The sequence below is a fragment of the Balaenoptera borealis genome (genome assembly GCF_965194805.1).
Source record: "Balaenoptera borealis genome assembly, chromosome: 4".
Taxonomy (NCBI): domain Eukaryota; kingdom Metazoa; phylum Chordata; class Mammalia; order Artiodactyla; family Balaenopteridae; genus Balaenoptera; species Balaenoptera borealis.
The window spans coordinates 58,056,127-58,073,443 of record NC_138861.1 but is presented as its reverse complement, the minus strand read 5'-3'; the positions used below and the strand labels follow the sequence as shown (position 1 = coordinate 58,073,443).

The window sequence follows — 17,317 nt, the reverse complement described above, 5'->3', positions numbered from 1 at the left end:
CCCAGACGCACAGTGTGTGCCCCATTGGCTCTGCTTGAAAGGGTCAGCTATGCAAACGAAGCCCCGCATGTCAGACTCTGCCCTCCCCTTACCTCTCCCTCTCTTCTTCTCCTCCCTCAAAACAGATTCCAGCCTTTGCCCCAGACTTTTCTGACTGGCGGATGGAGGGTAGGGGTGCTGTGAGCTCAGAAGCTGAACAACTAACTGGGCAAAACGTCCCTTTGCTGGATGTGCTTCCGCAGCCCTAGACAAATGGAAAAAGAAGCAGCTTCATCTCCACACTATAGATGGCTTCATTAAAATGTCCCTGGTTAATAGGAAAAAGTGGGCACTCCTTGTTAGGCCACACCTCTAAAAGACATGTTTTGGTTTGGTTTGGTTTTTAATTGCTTCCAGCAACCCTAATGTTCGTATTTTGGAGAAGGGAGGGAAGGTTTACGTCAGAACAAATGGGTGATTTTGGAAGGCAGGAACCTAAGCAGTCTCAAGTCATTTTGCTTCTAGTTGCACAGATTGGATTAAAAAACAAACGTCAAATGATGGTGGCAGTGCCCTATCATCTGATATCATGGGGAGAAAAGCACAGACGAACGTCTGTGAACTGAAACTGGTAGGATTGCTCTGAAGTCCTGTCAAGTGATCGAGTGACCACTGGCGTCAGACACTTAAGTAGGACTTTGCTTGTACACTCTGGGCCTGGTTTTGCAGAGACAACTCAGGGGATGGAATTTAAATGAGCCCCACCTTGAAAAGCTATGGCTGTTTAGAATCACTTGTTTTTTTCCAAGTCCCGAAGCTCCTCAGTGACCGATGAAGCTGCCGGTAGACCTTTTCCACCAAAACCCCATGGTCAGCAATCCGGACCAGCCCTCCAGGGGTGGTGGTCCCTGCAGTTAGACCCCAAGGTGCCCGTCTCCAAGTTCCTCCCTTATCTCTTCCCTGGCAGCAGTGGAGGCTGGTCCTGTGAACCTGATATTTCTGCAGTGATTTCACAGTTGTTTCTTACTCATGGTTCATCAATTCCTCTATCTGATGCATGTAGGTCAGTATCATTATCGCAGTCTGGAAGAGGGAGAGAAGTGATGATGTGGAATGATTTGTCCAACGGCATCAAGGAGTCAGTGAGAAAGTAGAATCTGACATGCCTTGCTTTTCTCCTTTCCTTTCCGTCTTTCTGTCAAAAGAGAAATCAGGAATTTTTAAACCTCTTCCGCAGCAACTCTGGGCACTGAAGAGGCTTCAGTCCAAAACTCTGCTGCTCTCAACTGGATCACTGTAACAGGAAGGGCTCAGAGACGTACAGACAATGAAATGAATTGGGTATGGATTGCGTGTGTGCATGTGTGTGTGTGTGTGCGTGCACGTGTTTGTATGTCTGCACACACATGTGCGCCCCCCCCCCCCCCGCCGCTCACCAGAAGGACTCAAAACCCCAGGGGTGTGTTGGTAAAGTTTGTCCAAAGCCTCATCTGAGGAGGAGGCAACATCTGTGCTATGGCCTTTTCCTAGAGAGGCCTGATCATTCACTTATAACAAATCTCAACCCAGGCCCCGTGGCCAGGGAGGCCAGGCCAGGAGCTGCGGGTGAGCTAGTCTGAAGGCGGCTGGCCCGCATTCGCCTCCGAAAGTATTTCAGGAATGTTAATGGTATGCCTGAGTGGAGGGCTTCAGAGCCCCGAGCTGGGGCTGAGAACTGCTCTGTGGCCATCTGTTGAGGCCCAGGAAGTCTCATGGCAACAGCTTCTCAAGAATGGTGCCTTTTTTTTTTTTAATTAAAATTAACTAACACAAAACCAAAAACTGCTCCACTGCTTAGGAAGAATCAGGACAGGGTTCGGATTCTTTCTACAGAGTGATGAGCTTTTAAGGAAGAAAAGCCCCCCACATCCTTAATTCCTGTTCTTTAAATGAGCAATTTGTAACTTGGTTTGAGGTCTTCATTTTTTTTCCCCCTGGGGTAGAATTCTCTTTTGGAAAAGGGTAGAGGTGAAAACAAGTTTCCAAAGCTGTGGAGAAATCACTGGCAAAATTCTGGTTGAGAAAAAAGTGGTCAGCTTTGAGATTTTCCTGGTATTTGTTGCTCTCAGTGATCCTGTCAGCAGCTGCCTTCTTTTTCCCTCTGTCATAATGTGAGCTTTATAAACCTGGATGTTTAATTAGTGAAATGAACTTCAGACAAAGACGTTGCTTTTACTGTGACGATGTACATGCTCCACTGTGAGTCGCTCAAATCTGTGTAAGAGCAGACCTTGGAAAAAGAGAGAGGCCAAGTATTAATAATATTTGTATCTTTTAATTTTTCAGTTGATGGGGCACTAAGTTAGCCATTTATAGTAACTGAGTTCCTTCCTCAGGATAGAAGATCCTGTCAAATGATAAACACCTGAAGCTTAACCAGCAGCTGAGAGTACAGGGGTGGGCACTCTAGATGGAGACAAAAGAATTATATTCTGTTCTAAATTCTACCCCATACTGAGCTATTTTAGGAAGGCGCACAACCTGTTAAAGTGTAGTTCCTCGTGTGCAAATTGGATTTCTGCATTATTAGGAAGGTTAAATATAATCACATAAAAGGAACTCGGGAAATGACCCTCGAATCTGAGTGACATCTATCTATAAAGGAGTGTTATAAGCTGTCATCCTTGCTGTTCTTGGGAAACATCTTCCCATCTTCCTGGGAAATGTTTTCATGAGAATATATATGTATATACACACACACACAAATTGTTATATATTTAAATATTTATATTTTCATATAAAAAAACTAAAGAGGATAAAAATATATATACTCAAATCTTATCAAATAAAATTTTCCTGTAGAGTCAAAAAATATTCTGACAAGTGACTGTTCCAACACGTATATAATTCTTGAATATAGTACACATGTGGAATATATCTTTACATTTTTGATTGCTAGTATTTCTTGGAAATATTATTCAGATCGAATGTATTGCCCCCAATGGTTAAAAATAATGTCACCAACTCTTGGGAAAAATATGTATACTCTTGAGTTTGGTTTCTGGAACGTGGGCTCCTAATGAAGTCTTTCTATGAAAAGCATGACCACTTACCTTCTCGGTCCCTATTTCCTTATGTGTAAAATTTAACCAGTAAGTATTTATGGAGTGCCTACCGCATGCCAGCTGTGTTTCTACGTGCTAGGTTTAGGGTTGTGAACAAAAGTAGACAAAAATCCTTGCATACATTCCGGTCAAGGGAGACAGATAACAACCCCCCCAAAGAAGTCAATTGCGTTGTAGGTTATAAGATGATAACTGCTACGGAAAAACCTAAAGCAGGCAATATAAGCAGAGGGGATATTGCAGTTTTCTAAAGGGTGGTGAGAGAAGGCCCCATGAGGAAGGTGATGAAGGAAGGCTAAGTAAGATTTGAAGGAGGTGGGAGACTGAGCCTTGGGGTAAGCTGGGGAAGAGGCTAGAAGCAGAGAGAACAGCAAGTGCAGAGGCCCTGGAGACAGTGTAGGTGGCACGTGTGAGGAAGAGCCAGGTGAGTGCAGCGGGGGCAAAGGTCAGGGCCCTCTGGGCCATTGGAAGGCATTTGACTTTTACTCTGAATGAACCCTATGAGAAATTACTTCGCAGAGCTGTTGCAAGGTTTAAATGAAATAATTTGTCTGAAGCTTTTAGCATAGTGCCTTCCACATAAAAAATCTTCTATAACTGTTAGCCATTGTTCATTTATTTATTATGACCACTACCTAGGATTTAAAGATAGGACGATGTGAGCATACAGAAGAAGGTTTTGTTCTGATTAAAGCTGATCGTTCTTATGAGAATTAAACTCCCAACCTTGGCCCCTTACCTATTCAATTCTATCACCTAAGAAGGTCCCAATTCTATCTCTTCAAACATACGAGGGAAAAGCTTACTTTTTTAAAACTGGCCTTGTTTAAGCTACACCATTGTCTCTATTAGGAAGGTATGAAGTCCATACTCTCTAGGGACAGGTGTATTTTGATACATTTTGTTTAAGTTTCAGCTATAAAAGTCCTGTTGAATTCCACTGAATTCACATGCTATCGCAATGTACTCAACGTTTGAGTTTTGATACGGATCCCCTTCTCCAGGCCACAGGATCCCAGGTGGGGAGGAACCTATTGCAGATATAATGAAAACAAGGAATCCATGTCTTTTCCTTCTCTCCTGAGCCCAGAAGCAAGATTGGTTTTCCTGGGTGTTTCGATAGCCCTCTTTGAAAATGATCTTCTTGGACACCCCTCTGAGTCTCCTGCTTTGAACTTGAAGGATTTTGGTAGGAACTCATGTCAAGTAGTGACTAGCTCAGAAATTAGAAGAGAGATTAAAGCATCCTTTAATGTTTGCTCTTCTCCAAGCATTTGAAGACCATCATTTACAATCAGGGTTATCTTGTCCCTGCTCCAGAACCAGCAAAAGTGGTCTGGGGACAACAAAAGGAAGTGCTTGATGATAGCTAGAGATGATCAATAAAGGAAAAGGCTAACTAAAAGTGTGCACCCTCATCAATGGAAATATTCCAGTAGAGGCTGGGTAACCAGCGGGCAGAGGGGTTATCAAACATTTGGATGACAGCTTGGCTTCTAAGATCTCTTCCAAATTTGTGGTTCTACTTTCTTCCAAGATATGCTTATGGAAAACTAAATTCTGCAGGGAAAGCCCACCTTAAATTTTCTTTAACCGACATCTTAAATTGGGGATTCTGAGAGTAAGAAACAACTGATTGTAGAAGCTCTGTTTTATTTAGGGGGGTGGTCAGATGGGTCATCCTCCTGCAGTGGTGACCCTGGTCCTGGTGCCTGGAGCCCCAGTTCTCTCAACACTGACTGTGCTGTGCTCCGTGTTAACAGATTCCAAGATCAGCGTGTTGTCATATTGCCACTACTTGCTGTGAAGTTGCTTAGTCATTATCAGTGGGTGGAATAGACTAGAGCTCGCTTTTCCTTTTGAACAAATACTTGAATGTATTTATGTTCTAAATGATTAATAACAATGCTCTCCTAAAAAGCCTACTGACAAGGCTACAATTTTAATCCCAATTTAACAGGCTATTAAACAATTGAGATACCAGTTCAGTAACTAATCCAAGGCCATACGGTGAGAGAGCTGGAATTTGAACCCAGGCAGTTGGCCAGCAGGATGTTCCCGTAAACTGCTGTGTCTTGTCCTATGAACCTTTTTCATTTGTGGTAGCTCTCCTGTTGATCTAGAGAAAAAATGATCTGGCATATCATTACACTTTATTGCCCTCTGTGAGGGCAAAGAATGAAAACTGTTGATACCCCGTGCCTAGCATAGTGCCTGGGGCAGGGCAGATACTCAAATATTTGTTGAATAAATGAGGAAGTAAGGGTGTGACATGAATAAACAGTAGTAAGGCCATAGAAATGCCTTCTTAATCTCACATAGCCACAGAGATATATGTGAATGCAGGATGTCACAAGGCAAAAACTTTGAAAAGTTAAAAACCAGGTAAAATTATAGGTGGGGATATAATGGGGCAGTGTCAACATCTTCCTCTCTTATTAAGTGCTCATTAATATTTTATATAATTAACAAGTCCTATCACACTAGAAATAGTACCCCTAAAATATCCCAAGCTAACACTGGCCACGTGACAATTGGGGAAGGAGCGAACCAGGGAACTATGAATCCCACCAAATCAGGATTTTAAAATGGGATTTGGACTCAATGCATTTAACAAATGGACACTGAGATTCACAGATTTATTAAGGAACTGAGAAAGGAAGCCTGAGTTTGGCCAATGCCAGTGCCTGAGGGCACATTTGGGTGCAGTAAAAGTAAACCCACTCAGACCAGCTCAAATAAAAAGAGGGTTCTTTGAAAGAGTAGGAGGGAAGCTTGAGGAATCCAGCTGCAGCAAGTCAGGAACACTTCCAAGTTTAACCTAATGATTAAGTCAGAAGGAGTCAGAAATGTGAGTGAATTCCCACCTTGGCATTGCTGTGTTTGTGACCTTGGATAAATTCCTCCATGTTTCTGGACCTTGTTTTACCCATCTGAAAAGTAGGGAATAAGGAAAGTATCTACTTTGTTGGGTTGTTGTGTAGATTAAATGAAGTAATACATATAAAGCACTTGGAACACTGCCTGACACATAGTAAGAGGTCCGGAACCACCAACCTTAGCAAGTAGGCAGCTATTCACTTTCTCCTTGGACTACATAGTCCTTACATAGTCCCTCAAAGTCAAGTTTCAGTTGACTTTGAGCATTGGTTCCATTACTCTCCCTGTAGACTGGCTTCCTGAAGGACGTGGTTCCAGGGTTAATTGAATGGCATAATGGTGTCATCAAGGCTCCAGGTTTATCTATTTCCATCCTACCATCCTTTGCATAATGATTTTAATCTTCAGATTTGTCCCTCATGATTTCAAGATGGCTGCTGCAACTCCAGGCATCATGTCTTCGAACAACTTTGTCCAAAGGCAGGAAGGAGTCCCACTTTGGTGTATTTTAGTAAGAATGAGCAACACTTTCCAAAAACTGTCCTAAACAAACTTTCCTTTGGGTCAGAGCCCATTAGCTAGAGTTGTCCTATACCCATGCCTGGACTAGTAACCAGCAGGGGAGTCAGAGTACCATGATTGGTGTAGATGAAGGATGATTTATCTCTTGGGGCTGTGGAAGGATCCACCTTCCTGGGTACATAGTCATCTGATGCCACAGTGGGATCAGAATTCTATTTGGGAGGAAGAAGGGGAGAGTAACCATTGAATAAACAATCATAAGGACCTGTCTTAGATAAGCATGTGTCCAAGCCAGGCAAATCAGAGTTCTTCCCTGAGATTTTATACACAATCTAAGAGAAGGCAGAGTTTTCTTTTTTTTGAAGTGGCTAATATGGGATGAAATAGAACTGAAGTTCTCTGCTCTGTGGTTGCTTTCTGCATCCCCATCCACCCTCCTACCACACACACACACACACACACACACACACACGCACACACTCACTGAAGCAGAGTCCTGTTTACTGCAGAAAAAAGTATGTATATGAAAAAGAGAAAGAGAAAGACATAGAAACTGACACAGGCAGACACACACACACACACACACAGAGACACACACACATCCAAAGAGATAAGGATGAGGGAGAACCTGAAAATATTTTCAATCCCTGAGGCTATCTCCATTCTTGGCCTTCCCAAGAAATTCCCATTTTTGCTTAATTTCCCTGTAGGTTCAATGTCACTTGTATCATTTGCAATAACAACCACAAAATCGTGTCTGATGCATTTCCCCCAACTTCTGGGTTTCTGTCCTCCCACGTCCACTTGTGTGTGGCACTGGTTCACCACGCAGCCATGGGTCCTACACCACGTGTCCTCCTGGCTCTCAAGCTTTCATCACCTTATTAACTCAGATCCTGGCCCCCAGTTCCACGTTCCGTGGGCAACAACCTGAATGACTCTGCTTGTAGCCAAGGAAGAGCTGGTCCAGCCTCACCTCTGCAGCCGGGGCTTGGTCAGGGCCGTGCTCCCTTAGAATAGTTGTGAGCAGGGAGACAATAACATCTCTGACTAAAACTGTGTGATAGCTGTCCAGTCCTTCCTAAAATGGCTCGCACCCAATTGAAAAGTACATTTTTCACAAGTAAAATAGCTAGATTTCAGATATACAAGTGATTTTGACAGGGACTTAAAGTCTGGAGGCTCTGCTTCCTGTGGCCTGACTTGAATAGAGAAGAGCATTCTGTATTTGTATCCGGAGGGAATTAGTGAGGGGTTTGAGGAAGGAGTGAGTAGGACAGCTGAGCAAAGTTGTAAATGAAGTCAGTGTGGGCATCAGGGACGGGCTGACTGGGAGAGCCATAAAGGACCAATGGGGAAGACCCCAAGAAAGGCAGAGATACAAAAAGTTGAGCCTGGGGTTCAGTAAGTGTGGCTAACTCTTTATTTTTTTTAATATTTATTTTCACTTTTTTTTAAATTATGGAAACATCCAAACACTAGTGAAAGCAGAGAGTACCACAAATTCTACCCCATCCCCCTGGCACACACACCCACCCACCATCCAGCTGGATGGCTCTTGTTAAGTAGAAGAAGGCTGGGAGGGGGAGATGAAAAAAGAAGGGAGAGAATCCAGTGTAAGACAAAATAGTCAATGACAGATGTATTAGCAAACTTCACAGGAGGGGGCAGGAAGTTGAAATCTAAGATGTTTGTTCCTCTTAAGCATAGGTTAATGAAATGATTGCTAAATGAGATCTGGTTTTTTGAGTAGGGATTACGTAATCTGAGGAAGCAGACCCCCCCTGTGGCCTAATCTCCAAACTGCTGGGGTCTTACATGGTGACAAGACAAAGAAAGCAAGAGGCATCGTTCATTTGACATTCAGCAACTATCGGTCTGCAGTCTCCCAGGCACCGTGCTAGGCTTTATAGGCAGGCAGATCTGAAAGACAGAGTCCTTGCTGTCACAGAATGTAACGTCTAGTGGGGGAAATGGACAGGCACATTATGACGAAGTTTTTCTGGTAGCATAGGATAGATGAACGCTTCTTGGAGGAGGAGGATTGTCTTGATTTTCAGAAGGATGAATAGGAGTTGGGTAGAGAGATTAGTAGGTAACAGTGTTCTAGACAGAGTAAACAAAGAGGTGCTTGAAGAGAACCTTAAGTCAAGGCTGTAGGGCTGATTGTACACACGTGACCCACATAAAGGACGGGCAGAGATGGGGTGGGAGCAGGGCTGAAATCCGGCCCAGGCTTTGCTCCCTGGAGCACCTTCATCCACCTGGATTGGGCGGTGCCTTTGTCTAATTTGCACAAGGTGCCGAGTGGGCTGGGGGTAGCTCCGTCTGAATATATTTGGTATTTTTTGATTGGGGGACATATGTGAGGATGCTCATAAGTTTGAACAGGACCCTGAAGGTGATGGGAAGCTAATGAAGAATTTAAAAGGCAGATCAGGGGTAGATGAAATAATGCCATTTGCAGCAACATGGACGGACCTAGAGACTATCATACTGAGTGAAGTAAGTAGAAAGACAAATATCATATGATATCACCTATGTGTGGAATCTAAAATGATACAAATGAACTTATTTACAAAATGGAAACAGACTCACAGACACAGAAAACAAACTTATGGTTACCAAAGGGGAAAGGCTGGGGGAGGGATAAATTGGGAATTTGGGATTAGTGGATACAAACTGCTATATATAAAATAGATAAACAACAAGGACCTACTATATAGTACAGGGAACTATATTCAATATCTTATAATAACCTATATTGGAAAAGAATCTGAAAAAGAATACACACACACACACACACACACACACACACAAACTGAATCACTTTGCTATGTACCTGAAGTATTGTAAGTCAACTATACTTCAATTAAAAAAAAAATAAAGGTAGATCAGGGGCAAAATCAGATTTATGTTTGGGAGAGACCATTCTGGCTACATTTTGGAGGGTGGTTTTGAAGATGGCAAGTCTAGAGGAACAGAAACTAGTGAGCAACAACTGGTCCAGGTGAGAAATAGTGAAGGCCTGCACTAAGGCTATGGCAGGCGAAGGGGGGGAAGTGGTGGATTGGACATCTAGAAGGTAGAACAGGTAGACTTGATGACAGACTGGCTCTCTGGGTGAGGGAGGAAGAGGTGATTAGGATGACTCCCCGGTTTTTAACTTCAGCAGTTCAGCGGAAAGTTCTGGCTTCCAAGCAAAGACTGATAAACCCGAGAACTTTGACACAGTATGTACTAAGGTGTTAACTGTTGAGTAACAGTAAAAAGTTCCTTATATAAGCCTGTAGTTAAAGATTAAAAGGAAGGTTTTAATAGTTGCTTTTGAGATAGAGGGAAAACACCCTGGTCTTGAGCTGTGTCCGTTCAGAGAATGGCCAGCTGATATTAAAGAAAATGGTTACTTCCCCTTTCAAGTACAGCAAAACCTCCTGCTGTGGATAACCAGTCTTTACAAGATAGTAATGCCCAGCTGCAGACAACTAGTTCTTCACCCTTATTCTTTCAAGAGTAAAATGATATAAACCCTTTCCCCATTCCTTTGGAGAAAGCGGGTTTTTTTGTTCGGTTCCGGGTAGTGGACATGCGAGCAGGGTTCTTCCTGTCTCCCTGTGCTTGTCATGATGGGATAATAGCTCAGGCTTTGGAGTTGAATGGTCCTGGGTTTGAATGCCAAGTCATTATTTTCCATCACTTTGGGCAGGACACTTACTTCATGAACCTCGTCTGTAAAATGGGAGAAATATGACTCAGCTCACAGAGCTGTTGTGTGAGGGTTAAGGGGTAATGAAAGCAAAGTGCTTGGCATCGGGCCTGACAGGTAGCATGCTGGTTACAAGTGGTGGTATCAATGGCTGTTGTTGTTGTTCTTGTTATTAATGCCAGTGTTCAGACATTAAGAAGAGATACAATTTGCTTTCGCAGACTTTGATTACTCCTTGGGATGCCATCTGTTAGATGGTGCATATATGTAATGTTGCCTTCTTGATGGATTGGCCCAAGGAGAAAAATGTGCATGCTACGTGAATCAGAGGGAAGGTTCCACAGACTGTCTGCTGCTTCCTGAGGTGCCTTCGGAGGTTAAGCTGACTATGCTGGGGATAGAGAAGTGTACCATTAGACTATAGAAACCACTGGAAAGAAGGCAGAGAACTATGGTACTCTTGATTTTCCGGTGACTGAGATGTTTTTCTAGGATACAATCAACCACTGAAGCTACACTTGATATATTACATTTAATAATTCAGTGAAGAATATTTCTTGTTAACTACCAGCATGTGTTTTCATTAGCCAGTTGCACCCAAAGTGTGCTTAACTTTCCTTATCAAGAAACGGTCTTGATAAGATACTCAGTGACAGTCATTGCTCTGGAATGTCACTGATAGCCGTGCCAGTTTTCATTGCCCGTAGGTGTGCTATTTTTGTAAATGCCCCCATTTTATGCTTTCACAAATTAAAAATGTTTTATGCTGCCCTGTAACTGAAACCAAACAACTAGTGTGCTTCTACCTCACCTGTAAAAGGGGGAGTGGTGAGAATTCACATTGTTAAAGTGCCTGGGATAAGAGACACACATTTAAGCGTGAACTATTATTGTTCTTGATTGTCACTGAATCCTTGTGAAGCAACCATGAGAATTAGAATCAGAGACCAGGAAGAGCATAAAGTCTGTCCTTTATACTACGCTGAACTCTATCATGCCTTTGAGAAAGAAAGAGAAAAGCTTTTAAAATGTTTACAATGAACCACCCATAATTTGTTTGCTATGACAGAGAAGGGAGAAAATTCAGTCACAGTTAAATATCTAAATTAGTGGTTCTCAACTGGAGGTGGTTTGCCCCCAGGGAACCTTTAACAAGGTCTGGAGAAGGTTTTGGTTGTCACAGCTGGGGAGGTTTTGCTACTGGCTGGCTCTAGTGGAGACAGCTCAGGTCCTACGGTGCCCAGGAAGCCCGCACAAAAAACAATTATCTGGGGCTTCCCTGGTGGCGCAGTGGTTGAGAATCTGCCTGCCAATGCAGGGGACACGGGTTCGAGCCCCGGTCTGGGAAGATCCCACATGCCACGGAGCAACTAGGCCCGTGAGCCACAACTACTGAGCCTGCACGTCTGGAGCCTGTGCTCCGCAACAAGAGAGGCCGCGAGAGTGAGAGGCCTGTGCACCGCGATGAAGAGTGGCCCCCGCTCGCCGCAACTAGAGAAAGCCCTCGCACAGAAACGAAGACCCAACACAGCCAAAAATAAATAATTAATCAATTAATTAATTAATTTTAAAAAAAGAAAAAACAATTATCTGGCCCAAGTGGTGCAAGGTTGAGAAATCCCGAGTTAAATAATGGCTGTTGGGAGCATCAGGTGATTATTAAATACTGGACTGTCTCTTTCAGTGAGAAATTAGCCTTCCAGTTGCTTTCTGAGAATTGAAATTATTTCCTGTCTGTATAGGGAAGCAACTACTAATCGTTCTTGCAGGTTTAGTCTGGGTTGGCTTCTTTCTACATAACTCTCAAATTGTCAGACACTTCAGTCCAAAAAAATCATCAGGCCAGTTGCTTGGGAGATTGTGGGTGGGAAAAAAAACAACCACCAGATTGACTAAGTGTTCACTTTTCAACTAGAGACGTTTAGCCCTCTGTGGACACACAGCTGTTCTGCGGTGATAGAGGAAGGAGCCGAAGAGAGAGCCTGGGTGGGGAAATGCCTCACGTTTCAACACTCTTCTTCAGGGAAAGGGAAGGTTGGCCTTTCCAATACTTGCCAAGTGTGAAGCCATCCGGGAGTGATCATAGAACTTTCCTTTTGTTCTTTCGTCTCTGTTCTCCTTGATTATCTTTATTTCACAAACTATTGATGGAGTACTTTCCAACACAAACCCCGTGATAAGCGCTGCTCATGATAGAAAAAAACCTCAATGAGACTTAGAATAGCTAAACGAAAATTACAAAGTCCTATAGGTAGTCGCATCATCTCAAAAAGAAAAAGCTGGACAAAGGGCTTTTCCCCCAGATTTTATGCATTTCTATCCTGCAAGGCATAAAGTTAGTCCACATTTTGCTATGCATTTATTTGTCTTTATCGAAAGCTGTAAAATTATATAAATTCGTGATTAAGTGACTGCTGCAGCCCTATGTCAATTTTCCTGCTTTTGTTCTCTGTCAAAAGCTTTTGCTTTGTCTTTGAAAGATCACCCACTAGTACCCAGGCTTACTAGTGGAGGTAGATTGGTAAATAGTTGGGAAAAGTAAATTTAATTACAATAATAAACTCAGTCAGTGATAGGAAATGGTTTTTAAGTTGAATCCCTCTTGGTCGGGCTGCCGGAAAACAAATTACTTTTCATTGTGATGAATGTTAGTACATCTTCAGATTCTTCAGTGGAGCTCACTGTGCAAGTGTGACATGAGTTTGGAGAGGAGCCTCTTGAGCCACACTGCTTGGATTCAGATCCTGGATCTGTCACTGACTCTATGACTCTGGAACCTTGGACAGATCACTTCTCTCCCGGTGCCTCAGTTTCCTTATCTTCAAAATGAGGATGATAGCATTTTCCTCAGAGAAGGCATAAATGGGCCAATGCATGTAACTAGCACAAAGTAAGTGCTCAATAAGTGTTAGTTATTTTTATTGTCCCCATTATCGTTGTTGCATTGTATTTTATTACTCTGCATTTGTACTAATTGGGAGACCAATGGATGGGACCATTGCAGCTTGCCTAAATCTGATGTGGTGTAAATGTACCTAATGTTGATCACCTCGTGGTCCCTGAGACAGTCATTTGTTAAAAAACACATACTTTGGAACTAACAGGACAGAGATTTATTGGTTTATCACCAAATCCTCTGGCTTTCTATGCAGTCTGACCATGTGAAACATTGGAATAAGATCAGCACCTTGGATTCCCAAGCCTCAAATGTATCCTAGTCTTCAGGCAACAGGGGACACATATTAGAATTTGAGCTTCTGATTGCCTTCAAAGAGGATGCTTTCAAGTCTTTTAGCCTGTGCAATACTTGGGGGTTTGGATGGTTGTGCTCTAAGGGATGTTGATACCGTATATATTCTGGCTCTATTTATGCCAAGTTGCTGACATGTTATATTTATTGTCCCTAAAGCAGGATAGGATCAAAATGCTGTGCATAAATAGGTGGAGACGGTTTCATAGCTTTGATTTTTCAGTTCATTTCCTAGAAACATATCTCATTTGCTCTCCTTAGTAAAGACACATGATTGCTTTTGAGCTTAACTACATCTTTTAGGTATGTACCTCCCTTTTAGCGTGGTATCTAAGTTGCCTGTGTGTTATTCCAGCAATCAAAGGCACTTATCAAAATGATCTCTTGGAAGTCTAAATTTTCTTCTTAAAATGTTGAAATAAGAACCATTCATCTAAGGAATGCCATGAAAATATTAGAAATCATTATTTTTCAAGGATTAATGTTAGTAATTGTTGGACAGTGTCTGAAACTTTTGAAGTCATAACCACCTAAAAGCAGTAGCGGGAAGGGAGAAGAATAAGGATGTAGAAACACTAAAATTGTAAGTTTTATAAGACAGAAGTGATATTGCCTTCAAAATAAGAGATATAAGAATTATATTCTATTCATTCTATAGATTGAATTTCAAATAAATGATGAATTACTTGAATATATAAAGCTAAGGATTTACTCATCTATAAATTAATAATATGAACTAAATTTGATGTCTCAGGTACATTTTGTCTCTCAAATGTCAAAATCAATGTAATGTGGCTTTTGGGTTGAATTCCTCAAGGGGCAAAGTAGACACACATTTGATTCAGTGCTAAAAAGGCCTTGCCAGTAAACGTTAAACTGATTTGGATTTAAATACCCTCTTCTACAACGTAAACGTAGGCTGTAAAAGTCATGTCTCCATGGTGCTAAGAGCGTCAGTATGAGGGTACGTGGGGAGAGATCGCTGTACGAAGGTGACTTGGGTCTATTTCATGCTGACTTCAGCAGTGTGGGCGCTGCCATGGAGGTGATGGCCTGGACGACATCATCAGAGTAAACCTTAATTACAAACATGAGTGGAGAGATGGAGAGCAGAGATTTACCCAGGAAACAAAAATGTGTCAGTGACATTCAGCTCAGAAGAGGTTTGTGAAGCCCCATTTTATTGCCTGTTAGTGGGAGAGAATAGTTCTCATTATAGAAATTCTAAGAAGAGTTGGAAAAATAATGAACACCATAAATTAGATTTTGAATTTGACCGGCATTGTAGCCTCAAATTCTGTATCTCATTAGCTATTGTGTATCCCATTAAACTATTAGTATGCTATCAGAGAGCAAGTAAGTGTAACCCATCTCTCTAACTTGGGTAAGCAGAAATTATAACAATCTGATTTAAGATATAAATAGCAAAAGGAAGAAATAGTAAGGAAATGGTCAAATAGAACTGCCCATGTGGTTGAGGCACTGTGCAACTCAGCTAAGTGACACCAATGGGAAAGCCTAATGGAATTGCTGAAGAAGGGAAAATTGTATTTTTAGTGGCATAAATCCCAGAGCACAGAAAAAAATAAGGAAAAGGTGTAGCCTTTAAATAGATGGAAAATCCTTCTTTTCTTAAATGCGTCTTGAAAGACATTTGGTGGAAGTTCTAAAAGCTACAGTTAAATTTCTTTCTAATAACAAAAATGTAGGTACAGACTCATTCTTTATCATTTCAGATTTCCAAGAATTTGTCAAAAGCACGATACTATATATTTTAAATAAGCAAATATTTTTAAGTGTCATGCTTTCTACTGAGTTTGCTGCTTACCAGTGTGATGCAAGATAACTGCTCTGAATCTCAGTTTTTGTATCTATAAAATGGGGGTAAATATCTTTGCCTGCAGAGTTACCCCCCTCATTAATTACATACATATACATTAAATTAAATACATAGCGTTGGACTGGGTAGCTGACAAGAGTCCAATAAATGCTGGCGGGGCATGCAGGGAGTGGTTTCGGAATGTTAAACTCTACCCAGACTCTGATACAATGTGCATGTATTTTACCAAATCAGTTTATTGAGTCTCAACTTCAGAATCTGCAAAAATGGGGGGTGGGTGGGAACTGTGTGTGTGTGTGTGTGTGTGTGTGTGTGTGTGTATGAAACATTTGAGATTCGAAATCTGCTCGTAAATATAAAATGTCTTGGGAAAAAAAAGATGCCACTCAGATATAAATGATTACTCGTCATTTCCTCCAGTTTTGCTGACTAAAAACCACCAATTGCAACATCTCATTATAATCTTATCCATTTCTGTCCTACCGAATTAAAACTTGATTCAAGACATGTTTTGTGGTCTTTCTGGGTCTAGAAGATGAACAGGCTGTACTGGAAATAAACAAAGCTGGGAATCTTGAGCAAGAGTGTAGAGACCTATTCACTCCCACTGCCTGAGGAATTTATGACCTGCAAGTCGTCCTCTAACGAGCGCAGAATGAGAGCATTGCATCTTCTCTTAATTAGTTTGACAGATATTCATTTAAATTTGAAAAGATTCCCAGGCTTGGGATAGCCAAGGAAGGTTCTGAATTCCTTTTGCATCTTAATTCTGTTTTTGTTGCGGTGGATCTGGGGAATGTCAACATCTGAAGATGAATAAAGCCCCCGTCTCCATCCTGGTTTCCCCACATCTTCTGTTTAGAAGTGCCTACGAACCACCACGCTTTTGCTTTGCAGCTGTGAAGTCCAACACCAAGCGCCAGGTTCTGCAAGAATACTGTAGGACTTGGTGTCTATGAGGGGTGGATTTTTAAATTTTTTTTTCCTCATGCTTAATAAGGGATAGAGTTTCAAGGCTCGCCTTAAATAGCCAGCTTTACATCAGACTAGGTCACTGATTTGGGCGTAATGACATGAAGTACACACCAAAGTTGACGAATTCACTAAACTATGAATTGTTTTTACTCTCAGTACTTAAAACCATCATGGATATTAGGTTACCACCAGCCTTTGGTTATCCATGGAAGTGTGTACTCAGGAGGCCATATATTCCCTCTCTGTCTATCTGTATATCTATATACACCCCCTTTTAACCAATAGCAACACTAGCCTTTATCAGGATTGTCTCTCTCCACCTTATCACACTTTACCTCTGGCTGCTCGCTGGGCAGTGCCCAATTCAAGAGGACACAGGGACCAAAACCCACCACCATGGCGGGCCTGGCCAGGCACTGTGTGTCTGGGGGGTGACTTTTCTTCATGCACACAAAGAAGGGCCCCTCTGGGCTAGTTGTGGTCCCGACTGAAGGCTGCTCTCGGGGAAATGTCTAAACACAGACAGCTTTGGGAGGAAGGCACAACACTTGCCTAATCTACCAAAGCCAAACTTTTGGCTCTTGAGCGGATTCATTCATCAGGTCAGTCTGGTCTGGCTGTACTTTGGCGGCGTGTCTCATCCCCACCTCGTGCCACCATTTTCCTCCATGCCATAAAGCACGATTCCTTTGGTTTTATCAATTCATCTTAATGAAGCCAGAATATGACATCCAAGGAAAGGGGTCCAGAATTTTAGTCCTGACTTAAAGAGAGACAGAGCTTGCAAAGCATCACCTGTTCTCTCAAGTCCATTGCCTTGGTCATTAGAGTATATTCTCTGTGAACCTTATTTGACTTATTGTGGCAGAGATGGTGCAGTGCAATGTCAGCTTGGGAGGGCTGGGTGACAGTCCCTGCTTTTTACCACTTGTTAGAATAAGCTTGAGCAAGTTTTACCTCTTTGAGTATCCATTTCATCTTCTGTAAAACAAAACGATAATGTGAGTTTTAGGTGAGAGAAAATATGTGAAGTGCTTAACAATATTGCCTTGGAGCAGTAG

General features: G+C 42.1%; 1 protein-coding gene across 4 annotated transcripts in view; it reads left to right on the top strand.

Annotated features, from left to right (window-relative positions):
* The window catches only part of SHROOM3 (shroom family member 3), a 533,396-nt gene that overhangs the window by 370,192 nt on the left and 145,887 nt on the right, over positions 1–17,317 (top strand). The window contains exon 1 of one of the 4 annotated variants that reach the window (XM_082389322.1): positions 27–42. The exons of the other annotated variants lie outside the window; for them this stretch is intronic. The gene's annotated coding sequence lies outside the window, so the exon portion shown is untranslated. Of the gene's footprint in view, positions 1–26; positions 43–17,317 lie in introns of those variants that run through there. 4 annotated transcript variants of the gene reach the window in all.